At 46.7% G+C, this 27,501-nt stretch overlaps 1 long non-coding RNA gene across 1 annotated transcript; it reads right to left on the bottom strand.

Annotated features, from left to right (window-relative positions):
- Positions 1-424: 424 nt before the first annotated feature.
- LOC306836060 lies at positions 425-18,139 on the bottom strand. The gene is made up of 3 exons (XR_013780731.1): positions 18,081-18,139; positions 3,231-3,327; positions 425-1,144 (listed from the first exon to the last, which is right to left on the bottom strand). It is a non-coding gene; the product is annotated as an uncharacterized lncRNA (long non-coding RNA).
- Between the last annotated feature and the right edge of the window lie 9,362 nt (positions 18,140-27,501).

Here is a 27,501-nt window from a genome sequence, read left to right on the forward strand (position 1 = left end):
TAGTTGGTTAGTTAGTTAGTCAGTCAGTCAGTCAGTCAGTTAGTTAGTTAGTTGGTCGGTTTGACAGAGTGTTGTTTAGAAGTGGTGAATGTTTGCCAGATAAGTTGATGGGCCCCAAAAAACAGCAGCAAAAGTAAAACAAGAACTCTGTTTTTTTTTTCAACTACTTTATTGGGAGTAACGTCATTAATTGTTCTTTGATAGGTTTCGTTGGTTCCTCCCTCGTTTGTTCTGCTTTTATACCTGAATCTTTCAGTTTCCCTTCCTGACATGACTCCACTTTGTAAGATGCTGTTTTGTATCATTAAATATCTTTTAGTTTGTAAAGTTAGTTTGAAACTTTGGCAGGTGTGATCAAGTTATTCAGTCCATAAACAGAAATGGATGTTCAAAAGGAAATGTCTGTTTATTTATATTTCCCCATGTAAGCTTCAGAGCTGAGTGTTACTCAGTGTTACTGAGTGAATCAGTTCAACTTCATTATTTCCAATAAAAGTACAAAAATACGCTTCGACCTGTGGAAAATAAAGACAGACTTCCTCTGTGGTCTCTGAGCAGTTTAACCTGCTTTCACTTCTTCTTCTGAGGAAACTGCTGCTCAAACAAGATAGGACACGGAGCTGTGACTCATCGTCCTCACTTTTATCACCTCCAACTCTTTCCCACAGCCTGCAGCATCCAGGTCAAACGTCACGCTGTCAGCACGACTCTCTGGAGTCTTCTGAGGATGGAGATGAATATCCTGAGTTGCCTCTCAGTGAACAGTGCTGCAGGTGTAACTCTGCTGTTCTGTCTGTGAGTTATCTCATGAAGACGACACAGAGCAGGTCGCTGACGGGCGTCATGGACTCCTTTCTCCTCGCCTTCGCTTTAGTCGGGGGGTGGGGACACCAGAGCCCCCCCCCCTAGCTGACAACACGACATGTCCTCATCCTGTCAGGCTGCTCAGAGATTTGGTGCTAATAGCTGAGGAATGATGATTGTCCCCCGCGGTCCAGTTTCACACAGGATATGATTACAGAGGCGGTATGTGTATTTAGGCTTCAACAGATGGAGAAAAAGTCCATTTTCGGATTTTTGTTCACAAAGAAAATAATGACTCGGCCTGGGTGAACCTGAAGGATCCTCTGAGATCCTGCACGTCCTGTTGAATGAAACCATTCCAAAGGTTATAATAATTTCATCATTTGTTTTGTCGCTCTGGGTTTTGATGAATCCTTGTGTGGTTTACTCTTCGCCCGAGCTGTGATCATTGACTTGATAATGGTGATTAATTAAGGTCTGAATCATGTACTATTTTGTCCCTTCAGAGTCTCCGTAGATAGTCGTCCTGTCTCATTTCACTTTAGCAGACTCTCAGACAGCTCAGCTGACGAGTAACCTGATGACATCAAACACTGACCTTTGGCACCGTTCAGGGTCGCAGGGGGCAGGAGCCAATCCCAGCTCTCATCGGGCGAGAGGCGGGGTCACACCCAGTCAATCACAGAGCTGATATATAGAAACAGCCAATCAGCCACACTCACCTAAATAAGTTATTTATGTTCATACTGTGAAAACGATACTGATGTGAGATGTGTTGTTGTTGATGTTCGATTATTCAGATACAGTGACGGGATAAACGCTGGGCGGAGTTTCTGCCGAGGGGACAAACAGACTCTGATATGTGAGATGTGAATCAACGCGCGTGGAGACAAACTTTTGAACTGACTCAAATCTCTAGAAAATAAAACCTTTTTTTTTTTCTGTTTGTTTTCTGTTCAAGTGAAACTGAGAAAAATGACTCATGGACTTCATGTTCACACTTCAACAACATACAGTTTACACTTAAGTGCTATGATTAGCTGCTATTACAGCTGAATTACAGTTGATCTGCACACACACGTTAGCTTTACACACACACACACACACACACACACACACACACACGCAGCAGCTGCAGCGAGGCCTCCCATCTGAACATGTCACACAAACATCAACCTCCATTACTTTAATATGAAAATTACAACCACATGAAGTTCCTCTCAAACACACCGCCCGTCCATCCACTGTGTGTGTGTGTGTGTGTTTGCATGTGTGTGTGTGTGTGTGTGTGTGTGTGTGTGTTTTATGGTTGGCAGTGGGTCAGTCCTCCCGTCACTTCAGTGCACGCTAACCTTGTTTCTTGTCTTTCTTCTCTCGTTCCTCCTCGACTGTTTATTTTTGGTTTTTCTTTTCTTTCCCGAATGGAAATTTTGAGGTCGATTGGTGCTGCTCGCTCTGGGCCAACGGGGTGGGGGAGGGGGTGGGGGGGCTTGGGGGGGGATGGGTGAGTTTTGAAGGGGGTGAGGAGAGACGGAGAAGCCGAGAGGAAAGTTTGGTTTTTAGGGAGCTTCAAACTGCTCCCATGTGTTTTTTATTTCAGTTTGAGTTTGAAGGCAAATGGAGCGAGGAGAGAGCTGGACGGACCCTCCACTCACACACACATAATGCCCCCCCCCCCGCCCAACCACATCCACTGTGTACAGGGCGCTGCAGGGAGAGCTGTACTTTCCCAGCCTGAGCTCCAGGATGGCCTGATCAGATGATTACATGATTAGCTTAAAACTCGACTCCGATGTTACAGGAATGAAGCAGAGATTCAAGGAAGGACTGTTTGGCCTTTGCACCCGTTAAACCTTCAGAGTCAGAAAAGAGACTCCACCGAATGGATCAAACACACGCAAAGGGTTAACTTACCCCTCCATGAGTGGATATTTATTCATCTGGGGGGGATATGGTACATTTTTTACAAACAAGCTTCTTCGTCCCACTGAATCTGATCCTTGTCAAACCAGATTTGGGAGACTTTCATCCCGGATGTGGATCCGGATCAGATCTTTAGCAATATGACCTCAGTCTGTTTGCATGTGACATTAGCAGTGGAGGGAGAGAGGGGCTAACATGTTAGTGGCCGTCTTTTGTGCATGCGGGTCACCTCAGGACCAAGACCAGTTCACACAAGAGAATCTGCTACAGGCTACTTAAAAAAAAAAAAATCTGATCAGACCAAGAAATCAGAACTGAGCATCAAGGCTTGCAGTGTGAACGCAGCGCAGCCTGAATCTATCCTGCACTGAATGCTAAACGGGTGCTTTTTAAGAAGACGCTCTTTTTTCAGTATTAGAAGCCCGGAGGGGGCGGAGCCCTGAGACACAACCCAGAGTCGGCCATTTGTGGATCACTCAAGAGACAATGTGGAGACAACTCACCTTGCTGATGTTTTTCTGACCTTCAATCACAGACGCACTTCTTCCTCTTTTTCTCTGAGTGGATTAAAGTCACAATTCCTGCAGCCAATAGAGGGCGCTGTTATCATCGTACACAGAAACACTTTGCTCGTTAGTATTAAAAACTTTAAGTTTAAGGATCCACAGTGTTAATTATTTATCCAGAGCTGCGTGCCGACTTATCTGTTGTCATTAATGAACATTTACCCAGTTGTGTATTATTTGTTCTGAGAACAGCTGACCCGATGTTAAACTCTTGCAGCGCGCTGACAGCTGTGACCTTTGACCTCCAGTCTAGACTAGATATAACACACTCCCTGTGACTCAGATTATGCTCTTAATCTGGCAGAAAACGCCAGAGATCTGTGCTAAACATCCCGAACTACGGCCTGCAAACACACACACACACACACACACACACACACACACACACACACACAGACTGTGAAGGTCAGCCAATCAGCACCGAGCTCCCTTGAAGACACAGGAGGAGGTGTGGCCTAACAGATAACTAGTTTAAATGGTTTCATATGGAGTTAGATCATCGGTTTGTGGATAGAAAACACAAATACACCAACATAATTCACCTTCATCACATCGTCATCATCGGTTACAAATTGTCTGAAGTAAAGTGCACAAATACCAATATACCAAAAATGTCTGTTTTGGGTACTGAAACGTCAGCTCTGCTTCTGTGACCGACCGGAGAAGGATCCGATGGAATTTAACTGCCACAAAGAGGCAATCAGATAACGCTGATTGTTGCGTTAATAAAACACGAGATTAAAAAGTATTAAAGTATCTAAAACGTCGAGGACCTCGGAGCGGCTTCAGTCGCAGCGAGGAGCTCAAAGAAAATCTCAGAGACAGACGGATATCATCACAGACATTCAGACGTTTTATCTGTTCAAACTTCTGCTCGCCCTGTTTGTTCACATCGCCATGGAAACGTTGGACATAACAGTTATTATCAGAACGGGAGGCATGATGAGGGAATTTCCATTGGATGTGTGTGTGTGTGTGTGTGTGTTACAGGCAGAGATGGGACAGATCTGTTGGTTTGGACTGATCCTCCTCCAGCTCTCTCTCCTCCATCGTCCTACTTTCTGTCTCTGCTCTGCTCACAGATTCCTGGTTTTCTTTTCTAACCTTCACTGAGTGCAGAGATAGAAAAATGTCCGTTCATATCTCTCAGTTTTTACTTCCTTAAACAGATGCATTTCTTTCTGTGCTTCAGATATGAGCGCAGTTATCAACTCAAACCATCAGGTGTTGCAGCGATGGAATCATCTGTTGTCATCCTGGAGCCAGCATCTAGTGGACACTCGAGGAACTGCAGGATTTTGCACTTCTGCATTGGCTTCATTTTCCAACCCCGGAGGTCGCTGCTTGGCGTTACACACCTGTTTGTTTTTTGTCTCGCACGTCAGGTAAGTCGTATACAGCCTGAGCTCTCTGCAGTGCCCTCTAGTGGTCTCCTCCAGTAGCACACGTCATGCACAGAGAAACATACAGTACACATGATCATGTTTATTAGGATCATGACAAAGCAGGTTGTGAAACACAAGGTTAAACAGCAAGAAGCTTCGTCGGCCTTGCACCGGACAACAGCAGCTAAAGGAGATGTTCTGATTTGTCCACAGGGGGCGCCATTAATCTCTGAGAGGGCAATCCTGTTATTGTAGAGACATGCTTCTCACACACAGGGGCCTGCAGAGTGCGGAGGCTGCTCCCACTGGGAGCATCCCCTGAGCCGGTGGGGGTTTGGTGCCTTGCTCAAGGACACCTCGGCAGTTCTCGAGAAGTCGGTCTGGCACCTCTCCAGCTACCGGACCAACTTCCATATTTTGGTCCGCATCGGGAACATGAACCGGCGACCCTCCGGTTCTCAACCAAGCTGCGGACTTTGAAGAGTTAAAAGTCTGAACGTGCTGGACTTCGAGATATTAATAGTTTCTCGTTTTGACAATCTGGCAGCGCTTGCTGTTTAAACTGGAACAACTTTGATTCGACTCTTTGATCCAGCTTCACTCTGTGGAAAATATAAACGTTTGAATAAATTGTGTAACTGCTCTGAGATCCTGTTTCTCATGCAGCACGCCAGGACTCTGTGAATCCTACTGTGAAGAGCTATCTCCTGATCTGTCATCGGGAGTCTTAACAACATGGACATGTTTCATATTTATTGTTCTGTGTGATTTAAAGGCTCGCGCTCTGTTCCCGCTCTAATGAGACGGAGCTGCAGACAGTTTCTGACAAACATCTCCGAGCTGCAGCTCCAAAACAAACCCTGCAGACTTCGACTGTGAAATCAAACCCATTAACCTCCTTCAGTGCTCCTCCTGCTCCTCCTTTAAAGTGTATGATGAGGAGCAGAAGAAGCAACGTAAAGAAGGACAAGCTGCAGTGAACATTGATCAAAGTAGTCTGCTGGCCTGTTTCTATCAAACTCAGCGAACATCTGCATCTGTATGGGGCTGTTCAGGACAACATGCACAGGGGGAAGAAGCGAGAGGAGATTTTTCCTGAAAACCTTCGACTGTGTCGAAGCAGCAGCTGGCACAGAGAGAAGAAACGACTAATCAACCACTGACATTATGACATAAGCTTTGTGTCAGAGTTACATGATTCTCCTTTAATAGGAAAGAATGAAACACTGCAGCGTCTCAGAGCTGCTTTGAAGACGACTTCTCTCCCTTCATCTCCTCACAAACACACACACACACACACACACACCACTACACACAGATACACACGAATGCAAACACACCTCCCACACTAAACACAAACTTCCATCTGCAGGACTTTCACCCCGACTGAGACGTTATAAATCAGAGAGTGAAGAGAGAGAGCGAGGCCTCATCCTGTGTTTGTGCTAAGAAGAAGCAGATTGTGTGTGTGTGTGTGTGTGTGTGTGTGTCTGTTCATCTATGTGTTTTTGAGAGATTAAAGGGAAACTGTAGGAGCATATTGAAGGGGAACAAAGGGCATGTATTAATCTCTCTCTGCAGGCCTCTACATTGAAGTATAATCACACTCTGCAGCACAGAGTCGAATGACAGCGGGCCTAGCTAACGGCTTCGCAACAAGTCAGAAATGACTCCACGAGTAAATCAATGCTGCTCAGTGTGTGTGAATGTGTCGGTTTGACCTGCGGTGCAAAAAGCGCTTCAAGTCGTCAGAAGAACAGAAAACAACAAGAGGAGCTCAAGTCTATTTGCCATTCTGTCTTTTGCTGAACGCATTTTAACTTCAGAAAAATACTGACAAAAAAACCCTCCAACACGGCCTGATCAGTACTGACGCTCCTGTTCTCAGCACACCGACACAAACAACCGACTCTCTGATCGCCACGACCTCCGACGGTCTGCCTTGTGTGTACCTCGCTTTACAGAGACATCAAAACATGTTCAGAAAGGACACACACTTTGTCTTCCTCACATATGGAAGCCATTACATGTGGAGGTTTTGGCGAGCTCTGGAGATGAGCTGTGATGTCACAAACTGGCACAGAAATGCTGTGTCAGAGCGAGGGAGAAGGGGGTTGCGGGGGTGGAGGACGGAGATGTAATTTCTTTCTCACCACACTGTAAATGAGAGTCCTGGATCCTTGATGGAAAACATACGGGGGTGGAGGGCACGGTCCCCTGAGACCCTGATGAGTGGGCGGAGCTGCTTTGAGGGGCTGATAGAGTCTTATAATGTCTCTACCTTCTCCTCCTCTTTGTGAAAAAATCTGGCCTCCCAGTATCCTGCAGATACTGGAACGAGTTAAAAATAGAAGATGTGCTGGTTGTTCTTCCAGGACTGCAGGTGTCACATATTCCTTCATCTTTACCTGGACGATTTACCAGTTTGTGGCCAACCCTGTAAAAGCTGTTTTCAGGAGTTTTGTTTAAACGTGAAAACACCATCGAGACTTTACTGTACTGACTGAGACACACCTGTTGATGGGGGGGGGGGGGGGGGGGGGTCATTCTGTGTCACACACACTCCTAAATTTAAAACAGGCCTAACAAAGCTTCAGGAAGGCACACTCACACTCTGTGATTCGGTGCAGTGCTGTGAGTCTGCAGAACAACAGGAAACACATGTAGAGGGCCTGACACGGGGAGAGGGAGGGGCCACAGGGGCAGCCACAATCCAGGAAGCAAGACCCCGCCTGACCCTGCAGGTTCCACTGACACTTCCTCATCCTGCTGCTGAGGTCAGAGGTCGGAGCAGGAAGCAGGCTGGACTCAGAGGGAGGGATGGAAGATGATGTTTTTGTTTCCATTCAAAGTGTCAGGATTATGTAACACACAGAAACTTTAATCTGCTGCAGAGAATCTCCTCGACACGATTCGATTAAACATCATAATTATCCACGTAGACGAGAGAGTTAGAGCAGCGTAAAGCAGAAACACCCGAGTCTTTAATCTGGAGGACGCACAGCCATGTTTGTTCTGGGAACAAAGCCGAACCTGAACTTCAGAAGACGTGTGGTGATGAAGTTCCAGCGGGGGCGTCGCCAGGATCTGTAGACCCCCGTAAAAAAAGGCCTCATACTGGGCCCGACCAACAGATGTATACACAGCTCAAACAGACACAACAACACGACGACAGCATTGTGTTAAAGGAGCAGCATGTAACTCTCCCTAGTGTTCAAAATGGGTACTGCAGTCTAAATTCTAAATATATTCATATACTCAGTAAAAGGTCGGATTCAGATCATGCAGCTCTCCTTGGAAGAAGAAGTTCCAAAGTTTCCTTTTCAGGGATTATCGTCTGAACATGACGCAGAAATTCTGCTTCCAGAATCAACGTCGGGAAGTGAAGAGGAATGTGATCCAATAACAGGTTTGCACTGGCTTCAGTCCCGCTGAAGTGAGCTCCTCGTCTGTTCACAGAATGAAATCAATCACTTGGATGAATGCTCAGAAAGAAGAAAGCTAACTGATGCTAAGCTAATGGAAATAAATACGGCTTTTAGGATTTGTCCATTTCTCTCACACAAGAATCCCTCTTCCGATTCCCTTCACGTCACAGTTTATTTAACTGAACACGGTCTGATTGGGTTACATAAGGGTCCTCAAAAGGGGGGGGAGTCTATCGGATGAGTAGAGAGGGGTTGACCAGGACAGGGGGAAAGAGAGAGACAGAATAATGACAGGACTGTTCTTGTTATTTGTCCCCGTTCTTCTTCGTTGATCTGAAACAGTCGATGTTTTGTCAACAGCAAAGATCTTAAACGTCTCTGAGCTGCATCCAAACGGAGAAAAAGAATCCACCTAAAGTATCATTAGAGACTTTCGATGATTCCAAAGGAGATGCATCTTCCTCCCGTCCTTCATTTAAACCCTGTTTTTCCACCAACCGGTCCGGTGTGGTTCAGTACAGTTTGCTTGCTTCCGTCCCAGACCGTCCCATTTTCAAGATCTGTGTCCTGCCAAAAGCGTCCATTAGACAGACACTAATAAATCTGCTGTGGTTTATATGGTAGAGTTTCAGGTTGAAGGAGTGTGTGAGCCCATAACACCATTAACACTTTAATAAAACAGCTGAATGCAAGATCTGATCTGGACTCAGATACAGTGATTCTAATCTTCCGTGTTTAACGCAAAGCCGACTTCTCTGTTTGTTTATTTCACCTGGATGTGATCAAATGTCTCTAACAAGCTTTGCATGGCAAACAGTGAGAGGAAATAACAGTCAGTGCACACTTAGTGAAGGCCTTCCCATGACGGTCTCGATCACAGTCGAGCGTTTCTGCAGATATTTGGCTCTGAGACCTGCGCGGTCCGATCGTCCAAAATAAATGTTGAAGCCGCAGCTGAGGGAAATAAAAAGCAGAGAAGTGATCTGAGGATTTATTCTGGGAGAGTTCACGCTGAGCAGACACGACAACAACAAACCAGTCAGAGAAAAGGAGAGCACATTGTTACACACAGGCTGACCTCCCGAAGCACAGCGCCACACACTCACACACACACACACACACACACAGACACACACACACAGACAAACAGAGACATTAAAGATCGCGATTCTGCAACAGCGTGTTGAGAAATATTGATCTTACAACAACATGATATTGGCCTCCTGGTTTGTACTTTCAAGCTGCAGACAAACAAACAGCAGGCACTTCACGTGCACACACACTCAGACGTGCACACACACAGACGTGTACACACACACACACACACTGCGCTGCTCTCCCCTCACTGGCTCCAACATCTTAAGGCCCCGAACCACAAAGCAGACCACAGGAAAAGAACGAGTGGCGACGAAGGCCGCCTGTGTCTTGGGCAAAAAGTTGCACTCGAGCACGCCGTCGGCCGACCGCCGCATACGTTCTGAGGAATTAACTCTCCGTACCAGCAGCCAATCAGAGAGCTTCCCCTCACCTCATGCGTGAAAAAAAGGCCAATTGCGGCCGATGAGTAGCGACGGAGCTGAACGTAACGAGGATGGCCGACGGTGTCACATCTTTCAAACAAAGAAAACTTCTTCAATCCCCACTTTCAGGGAGGGATTTTGTGTCGTCCATCTTCTAATAATCTCAGAATGAGACACACACACACACACACACACACACAGACATACTGAGACACACAGAGACAGGTGTGTGTGTGTGTGTGGTGGGGAGGGGGAGTGTGAGAATCCCACCCATGTGAAGACAATGCTGAGATCTCTGACACCACAGGATTAAAGAACATTTTTCTCCCACACGTCTCGTCTCCTGAAACGCCCCCCCCCCCCCCCGTGCGATGTGGCGACTCGTACGAATGTCCATCCGGATGTCGAGGTGATTACAGCGGTGTTCCTGCGGCAGGATTCCTGAGGGTTCGCTGTGACATTTGACGATTAGTCATGATGTCTGAGAGCATGACGGCCTGATAATTTCATTATGAACGGATGGTTCTGTCTGCTCGCTCGCCCACGCACATACGAGGAATTCTGTCTCCCTCTCCCCCAAAATCTGTCCGTCTCTGACGCTCGTCTCTCGCCGGGTCATTTTACACCAAAAAAACTGCCCTCACAAAATAACGCTTTCCTTTATTCAGTGTTTCCTCTCTGAAACAGCTGAACATTCTCAGCTTCTTTATTGAACTGATTCATCGTCTTTCATTCATCATGTAACCTTCACAACTCAAATGACATTTTCACCGCCGCTTGCTTTTTTTTTTTAAAGGAAGAATGTGCAACTTTTTGATCCACTAGCTATCACCCTTGAGCACCAGCAAGAAACCAAAACAAACTGCTGTTAGGCCACGCCCCCTCCATACTGAGGCCTCCACTCTCCTGCAGAGACAACCCGTCTCCACTCGCTTCCACAATGAGTTATCAATTAGAATGCACCGTAATTAGGCATGAAGCGCGAGCGGCGGACAAAGTTGTCCTCATCTCGAGCTGTATTGTTGTGTTAGAATGCTAATGTTGGCGCTCTTTAGTTAGCTGGTAGCTTCAGTCACCTGTGACCTGCATTGTTGTGTTAGCATGCTAATGTTGGCGCTCTTTAGTTAGCTGGTAGCTTCAGTCACCTGTGACCTGCATTGTTGTGTTAGCATGCTAATGTTGGCGCTCTTTAGTTAGCTGGTAGCTTCAGTCACCTGTGACCTGCATTGTTGTGTTAGCATGCTAATGTTGGCGCTCTTTAGTTAGCTGGTAGCTTCAGTCACCTGTGACCTGCATTGTTGTGTTAGCATGCTAATGTTGGCACTCTTTAGTTAGCTGGTAGCTTCAGTCACCTGTGACCTGCATTGTTGTGTTAGAATGCTAATGTTGGCGCTCTTTAGTTAGCTGGTAGCTTCAGTCACCTGTGACCTGCATTGTTGTGTTAGAATGCTAATGTTGGCGCTCTTTAGTTAGCTGGTAGCTTCAGTCACCTGTGACCTGCATTGTTGTGTTAGAATGCTAATGTTGGCGCTCTTTAGTTAGCTGGTAGCTACCTCATTGTAGACAGTCAGGACTCACACACACATTCACACAGGAGAGAGACTGGAGTTATGACTGATGTGTAAAATGTTTCACATTCTTTCTTTTGGTCAAATTCACCTAAAATTAATCAAATAACATCATCACTTATTCCATCCACATGTGATTTCATCCCCTCTGCTTTTAAGGTTTGTAACTTCTGCCCTTCATACTCCAACTCTTGGAGAATCAAAGAAACCCTGGCCAAGACTTTTTTTCCCCAAATCCCACAGAAAGAGAGAGCGAGAGGGGAAAGAAGCCACAGGTTGGATTTGAAGCCGGGTCGACAGCCTCTGTACACGGGGTGTGCAAACTCACCAGTAGGCCACCGGTGCCAGCCCGCCTGGAGGGGCTGTGGATGAGACAGCTGAGCGGGGGAGCAGCTGATGTTCAGAGCTCGCACTCTGACAGGTCTGCAGAGACTCTGAGTGTGAGGAACAATTTATGACCCAAAAACAGACTCATCTCCTCAGCATCTGCAGACGCCTCTACGTGTGTGTGTGTGTGTGTGTGTGTGTGTGTGTGTGTTTGATGTTCTTGGCGTGGATGAATCAGACGCTTCTCTCTGCCAAGGACATGTTTAACTCGATTCTGCTTATTTTTGGCAGCAGTGACTTGAATCAATCACAGCTCTGAACCGTTACTACGACAACAAGAACGCACGCTTGGTCAGAGGTCGTGCAGATATCAAGCTCCGAGCAGAGAGAGTCTGAGAGTGTCTGAGAGCAGAGGAGGCAGCTGCTGTCTGTCAGTCACAGAACGCAGAGAAAAACATGAAGCTGTTCAGACGTTTTAAAATGCAAATAATGAAACAGCACGCATGATGTCCAGCTGTGAGGAGCACATGTGAAAACCTCCACGTAGATCAGACTTACAGGCCGCCGCGGGGCACATCGTCCGCCGTGTGGGGCGTGTGTGATGGATACATCACAAATCAGTAAAGTCGATCTCTTCAATAAATCATTAAAGGGACCATTTGATGACGTTTTCTCTCCAATGTCTCAATCAGAGATTAAAATTAACCCTTTAAGCCCTGCACAAATCATAAGGTTAGACAAAAATCTCTCTCCCTCTCACAGACACACACAAACACACGTGTGTGCACACACACACACACGCACATAATTATTTGCCTTTTTAATTGACCTGGTTCTGTTTTGTGTCCTGCTCTCTGCAGCTCGTCACCAAACTGTGAACCCTGCAAGAGAAACTAATTTAGACCTCTGAATGAGATGTCCTCCCTCACAACATCACGTCTCTCTCTCTCTCTTACACACACACACACACACACACACACACACACACACACACACACACACACACACACACACAGGAGCTCATAAGTGTGGAACTGATTGAGAGGAAGGATGAATAAGAGCTCTGTGTTTGACGTCACCGTGTGTCGGCCTTGAAAAGACACAAACAGGCCTCATTCATAATCACTAATCACAGACCGGTTGCCTAGCAACAGCAACAAAAACACAACTGTAGCGGAACAGATGATGAGTGTGTGTGTGTGATTCAGAGAAAGTTTTTAAAGCGGGCACGAAGACTCGGATGGCGAAGCTCTGAGTCAGAGCGTCGTCACGCTGCAACACTAAACACACAAACACACACACACTCATGTATGCATATGGACGCACATTAGAGCCCCTGTCTCACACACACACACACACACACACACACACACACACACTGTAGTATACACGCCAGGCCAGCAGGCTATGTAATGAAACGACACGCACACGTATGCTCCCTTCTACAGAGCGGTGAGGTGTTGTTGCTCTGAGCGCCATCCTCTTTTTCCAATTTATTTTTAAAGTCAACTGAAGTAAGATTTTTTTTTTTTGCAGCGCGGAGAAAAAGTGTCCAGAACGAGCTCTCGGACTTTTACGTGCATCTGCTTCGAGCGCTCAAGTTACAAATCAATCAACCGGCGATCTTTTTCCTCGTACAGATCGCGTCACATCCATCTCAAATGTAAGACATGAAACAAAAAGCAAACGAAGCAGCGTCCATCATAGAGCGGCCACTTTGTTGCCATGGAGACGGGACAGACCTGCAGCGCTTATATTCTCTGTGGGTCAGCTTTCACGACGATGGAGACGGCGCCATCCTCAACATTTTGGAACCAGTTTTTAAAACTTTACGTTGAACCTGAAAGGTGGTCGTCGTCTAAGTAGGGTCTAAAGTAGTCCAACGAGCATCAAGCTAGTCCAGTGGATTATAATTATTCAAGCTGCCCAGATGAGCCCTGGAGGGACTCTGTCTGCACATCTGAAATCTCAGAGAAGTTTTTGTGAATTCAGTAAAAGGAAGAGTGGCTAAATTTCTAAATCAATTACAGGTTTCAGTGTGGGGTCGGCTGAGGGGGAAAAGGGGGGGGTGCTCTCAGAACTCAAAGTTCTGGCTGCTAATGGGCCGAGCTCACACTCCTCTGTGATTAGTGTGTGTGTGTGTCTTGCTGTTTTGGATCCAGAAACACCACTTTGTTCTCGGCCATTCACAGCCTGCCTCCACCCTGTGACAGAGCGGTGTGCAAACTGAGGTTCATGATCCCCAGAGGAGCCACGCGGTGATTCATGGGCTGTTGAAACATGGATCTGCACAGCTGCGAGCTTCGCGGCTGACTCCATGTGAAGGTAATGTTTGCAGCTTTCAGACGATTGAAGAAGCTCAAGGGGAATATTAAAGAGTTGTAGAGTCACAGATGTTCAGCTCTGAGGGAACCAGAAACACGTGTTTCATTCTCATGAACACTGAACATAAAAATAGACTTGACACAAGCCAGTGCTTCTTAACTGCATTCTTACTCGTGTCCAGCAGGGGGCGAGTCCGCTGATTTTTAACAGAAGTGGAAGCCGCCTTCCAAAGGAGCAACGTTGACGGAAAGCGACGTGCACGGAGAACGTGGAAAATTGGGAGTTATAGAGCGTTCCACGTTTAGATACTTCATCCAGTGTGAAGCTTAATGTAGCTCTGGGGAAAGTTCAGTCAGGTAGACTCAGCTCTGCACGCTGCTTTGACTCGCCGCTCACATGACCGGGTCACATCCAATAGCACTGCTCCGTTTGTTTATGTCGTCCATCGTTTGGTCTGATGTGTTCCTGATGGATCAACTGGATGAAGGCCGATCGTTCGAAGCTGATCGCCACCCACTGAAGCAGAGTCGGACAAACTGAGGTCATGTGAACGTGAGTTTATACTGATTGCAACACTTAACACGCCTGGACTTGTGGAATCAGTGTGTGTGTGTGTGTGTGTGTGTGTGTGTGTGTGTGTGTGTGTTTATGAATCAGAGGTTGAAGGTGCTGACAGAAACATAATCCTCATGTTCAGACACATTACTGCTGGAGTGTCTCCAAGGACAAATGTACTGTAACCCACACACACACACACACACACACACACACCTGAAGAGGCTGACGAGGCCTCAAATTAAAATCAGCTTAATATGAACAAAGTGCCGTGAAGTACTAAACGATCTCGGTCCCTGTGAGAAGATCCAAAACTAAAACGCCGTTTTCACGTCTGCACGAGAACTTTTCAGGAGGATCGCTCCGGATCTCCTCCTGCAGCTCGCAGCGGGAGACTGTCCCTGCCGTCTCCTGAGGGAAGACAGGATATGAAAAAAAACATGGCGGAAGTAGACGAAGCAACAGGGTCCACTAGTTGGCGCTATAATTACAACATTTATGTCAATGCGGACAAAAAGACAACATCGGCTAAAGAGTGGAGAACAGAAAACTTATTGCGGCAGTTTAATGACGTGCACAGAAGTCGTGGCGGTGGCGTGCAAACACGCCTATGCACCGTGCAGCAGCCTTCTATTGGCTCGAGGTGAATTCCCCTGATTGTACCCAGCTGCGTTCTCTCATCAGCTCACTCAGACGAGCTTCAGAAAAAAAACCACTCGGGGTCCGGCAGGAGAAACTCGCGTTTACGCACGAGTGTATCCGCAGTTTTTCAGATTATTTCCGCAAGTGTGAAATGACTTTACAGAACCTGAGACAGAAGGAAGCTTGTGTTTTTACTTTGAGCCCTTTTTTTGAGTTTACACTCAATAAGAGAACGTGAAGCTTCTATCACGCCGTCCCCGTCCTGCTGCACGCCGTGTGTGCAGTGATTACTCAGAGTGCTGTTCGTGCTCCTCGAGCGTCGACGAAGCAGAGGATGAGGTCAACGTTGGAGAGTTTAGAAAGAAGCTGTGAGGCTCTGGTGGAGGATTATTTGGGATATCCAAAGGATCAGTTTGGTTAATACACACAGACGTGCTGGGGCGTGTTTTTTTCGTGTGAAAGCAGGGGAATGTTGGTCTGCCAGTTTACAGGAACACACACACACACACACACACACACACACACACACACACCTCAGCCTGCAGTGTGTGCCGTGCACTAAAACCTGCTGATACCACTCAGGAGCTCTCACTATCTGATAGGTCTGCTCATAAATCCAGAAAGAGATCAGAGGAGACTGCACAGGCATGCTCTCCCTCACACACACACACACACACACACACACACACACACACGTACACACATGCATGCACATCTGCAACGTATCACTCCCCCTCATTCACCAGGGAGCGATCCAAACACACACAGATCCCCCTGAGAGCGCCGCAGCAGAGCGTGTAAAGAGAAAAATACCTCGACATGACATCGTGCCGTCTGAAAGTGATGTTTTAGAACTCCGAGTGAATCAGAGGTTTTCTGCATGTTTGTCCTGCAAGTCAAGAAACATCAGCGTGTGTTCGAGCTTCAGTCTCTGTCCCACATCAGGCAGCATTTCATTTTTCTAAACTCTTTCACGTTCAGACAGCAGGGACAAAGAGAAGGTCTGTGTGCCTGCAGACTGACGGCTCGGACCTTATGGCTGAGTCGGGTTCTGATTCAGTACTTTATTTAACCCTTTACTCACACAGGTGTCCATCAGGACCCTGAACTGTTCCTGACGCTCGGATCACGAACGTTTAAATTTGATCAGAGGACACAAAACTCCTGAAAACCAGCCGAAAAGGTCTTGTTTTTTTTGGGGGGGGGGGGGAATTCACGACGAGGGACGAGGAGGAGGCGATGACATTTATATCCTGCGATCGATGCCCAACAATAAACTTTACTCTTTGATCTCGCTGCACCACATCGTGAGAGTGTCAAACTACGTGCATGTGTGAACAACCAGCTCAGGAAGATTTCAGGAGCAGTCTGCCTATAATTTCCCCGAGTTCATGTTCATGTGTGAAAACAGCCTGCTCTGACGATCAGCAGGTCTGCTGAGGTTTTAACCATCACACACACACACACACACACACTGACATCAGTGATCGTTTAATCGTCCTGGCTCTCTCCACATTGTTCTCTGCGGTAAATCCCACCCATCCCTCCGAGCCAACACAAATCATAAAAATTACCCTCACATTATTTGGCTCAGGTTCGGCTCTTTGCTGGGAAGAGAGGAGGGAAAAACAAACCAGCGATTTTCTCCTCTGTCAGTCTGCAGCTCCCCCAGCGGGACGAGCGAGCTCCTCAACATCCGCTCGTCAGGTTCTATCTGTCATCCATTGTGAGGGAATGGAAAGCAGATGACCTACTCACACACACACACACACACACACACACGAGCAGGTCTCCTTACATAACACACTCCCCCTGTGTGGAACACCGGTCAGTGTGCCAGATGAGCTTCATACATAAATACACACAATGACAACTTTAAAGTTCACTTACTCACTTTTCCAGGACCAAGGGTGAGGAAACACAAATATACACAAATGACCGAACACGCATGCACACACACACACACACACACACATATGCACACACACGTTGAGAGGAGGTGGTGTATGATGAGAAATTGAAATAATTAGAGAAACTTTGCGGAGGACTCAGCGAACAGGCTGACAGAGAGGAAGAGAGGGGAAAATGTGCTGTGTCACCTGGAGTAAAAATAAAACTCCACCAAACATCCTCACGGGCCCGAAGCAAAACAGAGAGAGAGAGAGGGAGAGAGAGAGAGAGAGAGAGAGAGAGACAGAGAGAGAGAGGGGGAGAGAGAGAGAGAGAGAGAGAGAGAGAGAGGGGGACAGAGAGAGAGGGGGTTGAATTAGGCCTAGGGTCAGGTATTGCTGTCCACTGATTGGAGGTGAAGGGCCGTTGCCATGGAGACGGAGCCACAGTGGCCCCTCTGTTAATGTGGAAACCGACATGAGAGCAGTTTGTCCTCTGATGTCATCCTGCTGCTGCTCAAGGCCAAACACACACACACACACACACACACACACACACACTAGGTTGACAAACAGTTACGTTGGGCTCTGGTTGTAACTCGATTTAGACATTTAATGGGACTGCTGTTATTACGGCAGTACACAGGTTCAGCTGTAGGGGGCGATATGACCTCACTCGGGTCGACCTCGGCAATTCTTAGCAAGCAGAAAAATATGTCGAATAATAATAATAATAAAACATGGACATATTTGCAGGGAGACGTTTGGCATTTTAATCGTCCTAATCAGTATTTGTGGATTCTATGTTGACTGACGGCAGGTGACTTGTCACTTACAGGAAGCTCCGCCCCTAAAGCCTCACCTGCTCTGAGGTCTAAACGAGACCATGAATGAACATCACGCCGTACTGACCAAGTCTTCAAACTACTTGAAACCCAGGATGAGTCTGCAGAAGACAACAATGTCACCCGACAGCGCTCCCCTGGCAGCCCTGCAGCGTTCTGCACCCCCCCCCCCCCCCCCCCCCCAACTGACCAGTGACCAATCAGAAGAAAGTGGTGGTGCAGGGAGGGGAGCTTTAAAGAGACAGCTACTGCAACAAAGTGTTTCAGGTAGACAGCTTAGGAGTGTGAACACAGCGCACATACCTCTGTGGCAGGTAGCAAAGAAGTCCTGTGATCACCTGCTGGGGGGGGGGGGGCGGGGGTCTGATCTCCTGCTACAAGAGTGCTGAGAGACGGAGGACAGACTGAGGATGGGGGGACTCAGATTCCTCAGCACACAAACACCTGAGATCAGATCATCACCTGTGCAGATAGAGAGACAGGAACAAAGATTAGACCCTGCCATCCTCACACACACACACACACACACACACACACACACACACACACACACACACACACACACACACACACACACACACACACACACACACACACACACACACACACACACACACACACACACACACACACACACACACACACACACAGAAGCTGATCCCTGACAGCCTGTCGTTGATATCGGGGGTCTCCGGCTCCGGGGGTTTGGTGTGTCTGTGAACTCCTGGATTGAGTGAGCAGCACAAACTGTCATCAGCAGTGTAGATGACTAAAGCTTACCAGTCCCCCCCCCCTTTAATTAATGATCTCAAACAGGCCCCCACTGCCTCAGGTCACCTGAAGACACCCTAAACACACCCTGCCTGCAGACCACCTGAAGCACGTCACACACACACACACACACACACACAGGCCTGCTAAACTTGCAGCTCCTGCAGGAAACACCCACTTCCTCCACATTCCTGCAGGATTTTCCAACCAGAGAAACAAGCCTGTGAACAAAGGGGGGGTAAGTGAATGTTATTTCCTCAGTGGAATAAATCAAACCAAAGGTGGTGGTGTGTGTGTGTGTGTGTGTGGGTGTGTGTGTGTGTGTGTGTGTGTGTGTGTGTGTGTGGGTGTGTGTGTGTGTGGGGGGGGGGGGGGGGGGTGAAGTGTTTACCGACAGCAGTGATGGCGGCTGGAGTTAGAGAAGAAACAAAAGGCCTTGGCGACAGGCGGCCTTACCCTCTTCATACACACACACACACACACACACACACACACACACACACACACACACACACACACACACACACACCAAGTGACAAAGGGGGGTAAGGGCTTCTTATCAGCTTTCAACATGGGAGCCTCTGTGTTGTTTAGTGACTTGTGAAAACTTAGCCTGAACTTGACTCTAAGGGCGTGTGTGTGTGTGTGTGTGTGTGCGTGTGTGCGTGTGTGTGTGTGAATGGAGGAGATAAAAGACAGTTAAAGTGTTTTCACACAAATCTCCAGGAAACGTCTTTATATTTTCAGGGTGTGCTGCACGTGTGTGTGTGTGTGTGTGTGTGTGTGTGTGTGTGTGTGTGTGTGTGTGTGTGTGTGTGTGTGTGTGTGTGTGTGTGTGAGCGCAAACAGGTGAATTCTTTTAATTCCAACTTTATGCAGACTTTTTTGTGTCTTCGTAAATGTCCCATGATGAAGTCCGGGTGAGGAAATCTTCAGGGACATCTAAACCCGAGCGAGGAGGAGGCGGCGGTGAAACAAACCGCCACTCGCACATTGTTCTTTTTACGTCACGTGTTATCGTACCTTTACTTTGTTTTCTGTGCGTCTTTTTAAAGGTCTATTTATAGCTTTCTTTGAGAGAGGACAGTCAGTGATCAGGTAAGAGACAGAGAGAGAGAGAGAGGACAATGACATGCAGGAAAGGAGCCACAGGTCGGAGTCCCGCCTGGGCCGTCCGCTCAGAGAGGGCCGTGAACTCACCACGAGGGATTTCACTGCAGACAGTGTCGCTGCTGCAGGCTGAAGAAAACTACCAGAAACTTTAACAAGTCTTTTGTTCCTGTCAGTTATTTCAACTCGTTTATTAAGGACCCCAAAAACTCCTTCAAATCTGCTGTTTAGTGTCTAAATAAGAACGTGTCACGAGCCGGGCAGAGACACAGGGAGGAGGACCCGCAAGTGCAGAAAACAAAAATATGATTTATTTTAACAAAGAGGCAAAAACTATGAACTTACGCCAAACGTAATCCAACAAAAGAGAAACCGGGAAGCCGCCAAGAATCACAAACTGCAAAAGACACTGAACTGACGAGGAGGGTAACGACGACAGAGACTAAACAGACATGAGGTCATCAGACACAGGTGAGACTAATCAGATACAGGTGAGACTAATCAGACACAGGTGAGACTAATCAGACACAGGTGAGACTAATCAGACACAGGTGAGACTAATCAGACACAGGTGAGACTAATCAGACACAGGTGAGACTAATCAGACACAGGTGAGACTAATCAGGGAACACAGAAACTACGACTGAACTAAGAAACATTAATGCACGAGTAAAACAGGCAAGGATAATAAAGACAACAGAAGGACACGAGGAAACACAGCAACACGGAAAAACACTAATAAATAAAACAGAACTCAAAACTGTGAAATATAAACAAAACAAAAACCATGAAAGTCGTGTAACATTTGAGCAGACCGGCGGAGCAGGTGAGTCTGAATTTTCCAGGACTGAGGGTTATAATGGCAGACCAAAAGTGTTGATTGGTACAGGTTTCCTGCTGGCACACACACACACACACACACACACACACACACACACTTGGGCCTGCAGTAAAGGTCACTCCTCTCCTCTTTGTGTCGACACTGAACTTAGCATTAACCTGCTCACGTCTCGTGAAAGCCCGGCTGAGGAGGAACAGGACGCGACGTTTTCAGACGTGTTCCACTGAAAATGTCAAGAAGTTCTCAGAACACGCCGTCCCCCGAAATCTTCTTCAGCCACACTGTGACGTTCTCCCTATTGGACAGGAAGGGGTGACATGTTGCACTCATGACGATATCATGTTGACATGAGCACGAGCACAACTTCAGAGTGAGGTTATGGAGTTTGGACTTCATAGGACTGTCATCCTGACGCGTTTCCCTGCAGGACGGAGTATGAAAACGATTGTGACTGTATAAGTGTGTTTGTACATTCAGACATATCTGCCAATTGTGAGTGTGTGTGTATGTGTGTGTGTGTGTGTGTGTGTGTCATTCAGAGAGAGAGAGGCAGAGTGGTATAGATTGGAGACAGGATGGGGGATGTGAGCCTGGATCTAATTACATGTTGGAATGGTTGGAGGGTTTGTGGTGCAGAGATTTCTCAATAGTACATTCCTGTGTGCAGGCCGGGACAGATCCACAGCTCCGGGCGGACGAGGGATGGGGGGGGGGGCACGCCGGCAGAACAGGCGGCAGCTCTGACAGTGAGGAGGCCAAAGTCAGACAGAAACACAGAAGAAGAGTTATGGAGTTTGGGGGGTTTTTTTGCACGTGCACAAAACTCCTGAAATAAATCTGCTGACATCACATGACGTTCACTGTGAGCTGCATGTGTGAACGCAAACATCACCCAGACATCCTCCGAGCAGCTCCTGAGAGAAATGTCCCTGTGAGGTCATGTTGAGCTGATGTGAGAATGCAGAAGGACATATCCCGGAGGATTCACCCGGCTGGGCTGAAGTCACATCCTGTGACGGGCGCACAAGCACTGACTAAAAGCGTGCAATCCGTGCATGTAATTAAACTGCTTCAGTTTGTTTGTTATGTTTCCAGTTCACTATTATGTAATGTTGTATGTTCGCAGTATTTCGATTTAGACACAAAGGAAAAAAACTGTCATTCAACTCAGTGACCTCGTTCGCAGTTTTGTCGTATTCGTTCATCGCGTCCTCAAACTGAAATGATTTTACTTTCGGTGTCTGTTAAACAAAAACACGTATCGCTGGTGGACTCAGCAGGATCCATGGCGTCAACATCAATGTTTGAAGCCTGAGTGACGTCACCTGTCTGTTCCTGCAGGGGGCGCTGCAGTCACGGGGAATGGGCAGCTTTAAATTTACTCACATGACAACTGATGACTGAATTCCAGAATTATTATTATTTTTCTTATTAATTAAACGATGAGTACATAAAGATCCCTCAGACTGCTTGAACATTAAAGTCAATTATCAGTTACTTAGTTAGGCTTTATTTAGTTCCTGCTTTATTAAGACTGAAATGTTCCAAATTAAACATTTAAAAGATTTACCATCTGGTTAGTACAACAAACATATTTATTTACACTCACTGTTCTAACGTGGGTTCGTGAATCATCCGAACATGATTCACTCCAGCAGACCCATCTCTTCGTCTCCTCCTCCTCCTCTTCCTCAGGGTGAGGAGAATATTTCTTTAAGCTCCTTTTTTTCTCTCTCTCTCTCTGACTGCACGAATAAAAACAGCTCGCTCACACAGAGTGAAGCTGCATGAAGGTGTTTTCAATGATTACTCATTCAATGTGATCGACCAATCAGAAACATCTGCACAGAGTCTGACTGTCAGAGACCCAAAGCGGGTTAAAATAAGACGCACGTACGCACACACACACACACACACACACACACACACTGAGCCTTTGTCAGTCTATTTGTGGACTGTTTCTTTAGCTGGCCTCAGCTGAGGAAATGAATATCAAATGTGTTTCTGCTGCAGTAAATCAAACCGTGTGTGCGCTCTGACTCCGTCTCTTTAATGTCAGTGTATGTTACACGTTCAGCTCGCAGCTTAACTCTAGTCTCAGCGGAGCGTTCAGGAGCCACAGCTTTAAAGGAGCTGGGTTGTTTTTTACTGTACAGACATCTGCATGAACGTCACGTGTGATGTATTGAAACAGGAAGGCCGAAGAAGAAGTTCAGTCCTGGAGGCTGTGATGATGGTATCGTGTTTTCTTTGTTCATCTTTGTAAAAAAACAAAAAAAACAATAATGCTTAAACTATTTGATGTTGTTCTTTCCTCTCTATGTCCAGAGCTCAAAAGACCAGAAAACTGCAGTTCCTTCGGTGTCCACTAGAGTCTGTCTCCTGTAGTGAGTCAGAGTCACGTGCTGCTGTATCAGACTTCACCACACTGTGTCAGGAAGATTTGAGGGGCAGCCTGTACTGAAGTCTTGTTGAGATTTTCAGGAATGTACTTGTTGAAGAAGGTTGAGTGTGTGTGTGTGTGTGTGTGTGTGTGTGCGTGTGTGTGTGTGTGTGTGTGTGTGTGTGTGTGTGTGTGTGTGTGAGCAGGTATGGGGGAAAGTGGAGTTCCTGGTCCGGCCTCTTGCTGTGTGTGTGTTTTCGTGTGTTTTTGTAGCGTTAGAGGGGATCTAACTCTGTCCAAACCTTCAGTCCATCCAAACCAACACACACACTCCAGACCAGGACCAGGACAAAGACCTGGGCCTGTGTTGGTTTAGCAGGTCTGCATGCTGCCTAAAGGGGGATCAGGGAGGTCTGCTCTGATGTTACAGGCCTGGAGGGGCGAGGGAGCGAGTAAATGTGTGTGGGGGTCACATAAGGCTGTTAATGTGAGAGTGTGTGTTTGGGACAAAGGAATGTGGCGGAGGAGGAGGAGGAGGAGCGCATCCATTAATGCCGCAGCTAATCTCAACCCTGGGTACTAAGAATACACACACACACACACACACACACACACACACACACACACACACACACACACTGAACCATCATCAGCCTCAGCTCTGACTGATACACACTGCTGACTGAGTTTATACATCGCATGTTGACAAATGATGGAGCCTGAGCAGCAGCCTGCAGCACCTGTAGCTCCACACACCTCCCTGCATGGGGGGGGGGGGGGGGGGGGGGGGGTTCTGCAGGACAAGGGGGGGGGGGGGGTCTGCAGAGTTTTCCCAGGCTGCTCTCAGGTGAACATAAAGACGCTCTGTTCGCTCTCTGCCTGCTCCATCTCTTTGAACCTTCTTCTCATGTCAGCAGCTCCAACCTCCACGCCGCCCGTCATGAGCCCACAGGGAGAGATAGGGAGGGTGCAGACAGATCCCCACACACACACACACACACACACACACACACACACACACACACACACAGTTAGCCTCTCTGCATATAGGACACAGTGATACATATGCAGAGAACAGAACACAGACAGAGATAGGAGAAGAAAAAAAGAGGGAGACCAAAATGTTCGCCTGCACTCTGAAGACAAACACACTGAAGAGTGAGTTAGCATTAGCTCAACCATTCGTACACATTTACACTGCACAGATGGTGCCGCAGTTGCAACCTGGTGTTAAGTGTCTTGCCAAAGGACACAACAGTGACGTTGCTGCAGGGGTTGGGGATCGAACCCCTGACCTTCCGGTTAAGAGATCAAGACTCCATCTTTGTCTCATCAGATTCGTAACATCAACAAAAGCATGGAGAAAAAAAACACAGCACAACACACTGTGTTCACATGGACGCTCAGAATTTGACAGAGCGTGGATCACATACACAACTTCTGACCCACACTGTCACAGTCGCTCTCTGTAACACACACACACACACACATTCACTGACTGATTATTGATCCCCGAGCCCGTGTGAAGAATGTGGACGATGAATGACTCACGCAACATGAAGGTTATTGTGTTTGCTGTAGCAACAAAAGCAGCAAATAAATGCACAAATATAAAAGTCATGGTGACCGGGAGGTGTGTGTGTGTGTGTGTGTGTGTGTGTGTGCGTGTGTGTTTCACATTTAGATGTTAAACTATGTGCACATGTAAACTGTTCATGGGAAAAGAGAATCGTGTAAGCAGACTAATCACAGACTGGATAAATAATGAACTCAGCCAACATGACGACACACATTGTTTATTTCTCGTCCTTTACGAGCTGCATGTGTGAAAGCAAACCAATCTCACTCCAGCTACGGGCGGCGGCGGCGGCGGCGGCGTTTAAACCACACGCCGTATGCACACAGCTTGCATTGCGTTTCACTTCTGCATCCTTGTGTTTCATCACGTCACGTCCGGCCTCCTGCAAGAAAAGCAACTCAGAGAGATGTCAGGAGCAGCAGAGGGCGTGGCGGCTGTCAGTGATGCAACATGGCGGCATACGCAGGTATCCAGCGTGTGCACCATCTTCTTTATCTCTCTAAACATGCAAGAGTGGACTCACATGTCGCAGTAGAATCATCCACCTCTCACACTTCGCTGCACGTCTGTCGGGATATTTTGGAGGAGTTGGACATGCTGCCTTTAACACAGCTCTTTGAGCAGCACACGTGAATGTAACCTTGTTGTCACTTTGAGCAATAAATGGTTCTTGTATAATTTAATCGTGGGTTGTAGAGAAACGTAAAGACCCCAGAGAAGGCCATATTCGCTCCACGCTAGTGTCGCCTGGCTAAAGAGGGTCAGGGAGGATTTGTATACCGTGCTGCACCCCTCAGTGAAAACACCTTCCTGCACGTGCATGAGCATGCATGAAAAGAGTGCATGTGTGAAAACGACTTTTCTTCTGTGTGGACTCATCGAACTCGGGCGAGAAGTCTGAACACGTAAATAACGTTTTCAGTTTAATCACTGTCAGTTTATAAGCATGACATTCATCATCGATCACATAAATCATCTGTGGTTTAATCTGGAGGATGACAGGGATTTATGGCGCGCGTGTGTGTGTGTGTGTGTGTCCACACGTCTTTCCGTTGCTCGTGCATATTAAGCAGGCTCCTTATTGTTCCTCCTACGGGACTCTCTAAACGTTTTAAAGGAAAGTTTGGACTGACGAAAAAGTCTCCTTGATTTTAAACTTTCATGTATGCAGGAGCAGCTGGAGTTCACATGTCAGAAAGAACATTTTCCCCCTCTCATATCGGAAACATAAACATCTTCAGACGTCCATATGTGCCGGTCAGCTCCCTCTGAATAATAATACAGCTTATTATAAACACAGGGAGCACAGGGCAGCAGCAGTGTTTTCATTCAAACCAGCCAATCACAGTCAAGCTCTCACATCCGTACCAGAAAGCAAAAACAAACAAGAACGTCCAATCAGAGGACAACAGCGACACCTAGTGGAAGACCGTAGGGTGTCATAGACCCGTAGGAGTGGAAGTGTTTGCGTTCCTACCATGAGATTTAAAAGGTGCTGGAGTGTTTTCAGACCATCAAACTGTCGGTCCAGAATAGAAAGAGTTAAAGAATCTGTAAGACATAACTTTAGTGATCCAGAATGTTCTTCTTCTTCCCCTTGTTCCCAATCTTACATTTTGTTAAATAAAACGCAAGATTGGGTTTAAAATTTAAACAAAATGCCACAAGAGGTTTAAACGTGTTTAAAATGTGTACATTATTATATTATTAAACATGTAATGAGCACATTCAAAGACCGAGAATTAGAGTAATAATCACCTATGTGAGAGACGGAGAAATGCTGCCCTCTGCTGGCAGGACAGCTGAAGTAAAACTGAGGACAGTTTATGATTATTTTATAACTTCAAGAGCAAAACATTTTGATTTTCATCATCATAATTTAAGAATGAAGGTACGCAAAGTGTTTTGTGTATTAGTGGGGAATATAGCCTCGTGAAGAGGAAATCAATAAGTTGTTGACATATATTTTGACTGATTGTGTTTGCTCTGAATAATTAATCCATTTTGCATGTTCCTTTTTTCCTCCCCCGTCCCTCCCCACAGTAACACAGACTCTCGTCAGCATCACAGTCATGAGAAGGCTGAGACTTTTTTAAGCGTTACATTAACGCTCACTGGACTTTTAAACTTCAAGACTGCATTTATCTATATTCATTTAAAAAAAAAAAAAAAAAAAATTCTGCTTTGCCAGCCCCAAGCAGTGTGATGGAACTGTTCCTCCTGTTTCTTCAACCTACTCACTGTCAAAAACCGAACCAAACTCACCCGTGTCACAAACACTGCAGCCAAACTAATCGCTCTCCCCACTCCCACCCTGTCAGAACTCAATTCAAAGGCCATCACACGCATTGCACACACAATAGCACTGGACATCACCCACCCTCTCAACTGCCACCTCTCCATCATGCCCTCTGGACGCAGGTACAGGTCCCTGTTGTGCAGGAGGGCGCGATACGGCAGAAGCCTGGTGCCTGCAGTCATTACAGCCCTCAATAAAAACCCACCTCAGTCCCAATCCCCGGTCCCCCCATAACCAAACGCACTGTATGTCCTGTCACTGTATGTCCTGTTGTCCCACATGTATCCCCCTGTGTTCACCCTCTGTCGGCGCGCTGCCCTTAAAACTGTAAACTGGTGAAAAAGAATTTCCCCTCTGGGACAATAAAATAAAAAGTCTAGTCTAAAAGTCTCTGGAAAGAAACCTTTGGCCTGATAGTAGGAGGTCAAACAGTTTGTGAGATGGGTGGTGGGAGTTCAAGAAGGGGAGAGGGGCACCAATAATTCTGCTGGCTGTCTTTACTCTTCACTGTAATACTGTACCTTTAGTACATTTTGTGTGTTTTTTTTTAAAATATTTACTATACTCTATCATATATATTTGCAATTACTTCTTATTTGAGTTCTTGCTATTTTTGCTTTTATGTTTTTGCACCCAAACATGAAGACATATTGTTCATATGTGTACATGTATTTGTCAATAAAGAAACTACTTGGATTCTATGACTTCTGATGCAATTTTTTTTAAAAAGAGGTTAATTTA

This window comes from Symphodus melops, assembly GCF_947650265.1.
Source record: "Symphodus melops genome assembly, chromosome: 15".
NCBI lineage: Eukaryota > Metazoa > Chordata > Actinopteri > Labriformes > Labridae > Symphodus > Symphodus melops.